At 44.0% G+C, this 2622-nt stretch overlaps 1 protein-coding gene across 12 annotated transcripts in view; it reads right to left on the reverse strand.

The window, feature by feature from the left end:
• GPATCH8 (G-patch domain containing 8) overlaps nucleotides 1-2622 on the reverse strand; it is a 103121-nt gene that overhangs the window by 40988 nt on the left and 59511 nt on the right. The window lies entirely within an intron of this gene.

A 2622-nucleotide genomic window follows, 5' to 3' on the forward strand; every position in this document is an offset into this window, starting at 1 on the left:
GGTCCCAGCTACTTGGGAGGCTAAGGTGGAAGAACAGCTTGAGCTCAGGAGTTCAAGGCTGCAGTGAGGCATGATCAGGCCACTGCACTCCAGCTTGAGTGGCAAAGCAAGATGGTCTCAAACCACATACACACATACACACACACACACACACACACACACACACCCCCACCCACCCACCCCAGAATGAGGACTACTCTGTTGACAATAAAATCTCTGACAAAAGCTGCTCTGACTCCTGTTCTGCTTAGAGATAACGTTGGCCAGTATGGTCTCAATCTCTTGGCCTTGTGATCCGCCCACCATGGCCTCCCAAAGCGCTGGGATTACAAGGTGTGAGCCACCATGCCTGGTTTAATGATTTTTAATGTTTTAATTTTTAATCCCAGCACTTTGGGAGTCCCAGGCGGGCGGATCATGAGGTCAGGAGTTCCAGACCAGCCTGGTCAATATGGTGAAACCCATCCCTACCAAAACTACAAAAATTAGCTGGTGTGGTGGCACGTGCCTGTAGTTCTAGCTACTCGGGAGGCTGAGGCAGAAGAATCACTTGAACCCAAGAGGCAGAGGTTGCAGGGAGCTGAAATCAAGCCACTGCACTCCAGCCTGGGCAAGAGAGTGAGACGCCATCTCAAAAAAAAAGAGGCCAGGTGAGGTGGCTCACACCTATAATCCCAGCACTTTGGGAGGCCAAGGTGGGTGGATCACCTGAGGTCGGGAGTTTGAGACCAGCATGACCAACATTGAGAAACTCCGTCTCTACTAAAAATACAAAAAATTAGCTGGGCGTGATGGCGGATGCCTGAAATCCCAGCTACTCGAAGGCTGAGGCAGGAGAATTGCTTGAACCTGGAAGGTGGAGGCTGCGGTGAGCCGAGACTGCACCATTGCATTCCAGTCTGGGCAACAAGGGCGAACCTCTGCCTCCTGGGTTTAAGCAATTCTCTTGCCTCAGCCTCCAAGTAGCTAGGACTACAGGTACCCGCCACCACACCCAGCTAATTTTTTTTTGTATTTTTAGTAGAGATGGGGTTTCACTATGTTGGCCAGGCTTGTCTTGAACGCCTGACCTCATGATCCTCCCACCTCAGCCTCCAAAAGTGCTGGGATTACAGGTGTGAGCTACCGTGACTGGCTGACAACTGTTTTTTTTTTTTTTCCCTTCTTCACATGTCCTTGAATTAACTGCTTGACAACTGATTTATATAACCCAGGTTGGCACATCACTCCTTTCCTTCTTCCTTACCAATTTAGGAATTTCAAGATACTGAGGCTAAGTTTATAGACAGTTCAAAGTAGTTGTGAAACTTTATAAGGCCCCAATATATTCCTGGGTCACTCACACAACTGACAGGCTATAGCTTCGCTTCTCCTCCTCCTTTTTATGGTAGAACAGATTTTTAAAAATAATCTCTTTTCTCTTTTTCTACCTTAAGTACCATCACCAAAATCTGTTTCTAAATGATAATCTTAACTATGCTTGTTTCTTATCTTCAAATTTACCTATTTAATGGAAAAGATTGGACACATACTGTAACACTTTGAAAGGCATGTTCCCTGGCCAGCCTTTTTGAAAGCTAACTTACTACATGTTCTAAACTGCAGTTTTTAGCTTTTGGCCTCTGTGCCAGGTGTGTTATTAAATGCTCTAAGTACTGTCTTCTAGTGACTGAAGTCTGTTACTGGTTTTCGTTTTTCATAATTCCAACATAAGGGAGAGGTTCAGAAGAATGTATTTTTGGTCAGGTACAGTGGCTCACACCTGTGTTTCCAGCACTTTGGGAGGCCGAGGTGGGTGGATCACGAGGTCAGGAGTTCCAGACCAGCCTTGCTAACATAGTGAAACCCCATCTCTACTAAAAACACAAAAACTAGCCAGGTGTGGTGGTGGGCGCCTGTAATCCCAGCTACTCAGGAGGCTGAGCCAGGGGAATCACTTGAACCCGACAGGAAGAGGTTACAGTGAGCTGAGACTACACCACAAAAAAGGAAAAGAAGAATGTATTTTTGAAACATTTCATAATAATATGTCAAGGACATTTCAAACCTGCAGTTTCTAGTGATTAACTAATTATTTAAAAACCCAATTATATGGTATTAGAATATATTATTATTCTGCATAATTATTATGCTTGCTTATGAATATAAAATAATTCTATTATAATTTCAAAAACAAAAAAAGGAAGAAAACACTGAAAGAATAAATTCAACTTGATACCTCTACAGGACAAGATGAATAAAATCTCTGCTTTAGAATTAAGTTTAATTAACAATTAACAAAAAAAATAGTTCTCGATGTGTTCTTAAAATACCTCATCTATTTAAAAAAACAAAAAGGAGGGCCAGGTGTGGTGGCTCATGCCTGTAATCCCAGCACTTTGGGAGGCTGAGGCGGGAAGATGACAAAGTCAAGAGTTTAAGACCAGCCTGGCCAACATGGTAAAAAACCCTGTCTCCACTAAGAATACAAAAATTAGCTGGGTGTGGTGATGTGTGCCTTTAATCCCAGCTACTCTGGAGGCTGAGGCAGGAAAACTGCTTGAACCCTAGAGGTGGAGGTAACAGTGAGCTGAGATTGTGCCACTGCACTCCAACCTGGGCAAAAAAGCAAGGCTCTGTCTC

This window comes from Cebus imitator, unplaced genomic scaffold (assembly GCF_001604975.1).
Source record: "Cebus imitator isolate Cc_AM_T3 unplaced genomic scaffold, Cebus_imitator-1.0 Scaffold573, whole genome shotgun sequence".
NCBI classification, from domain to species: domain Eukaryota; kingdom Metazoa; phylum Chordata; class Mammalia; order Primates; family Cebidae; genus Cebus; species Cebus imitator.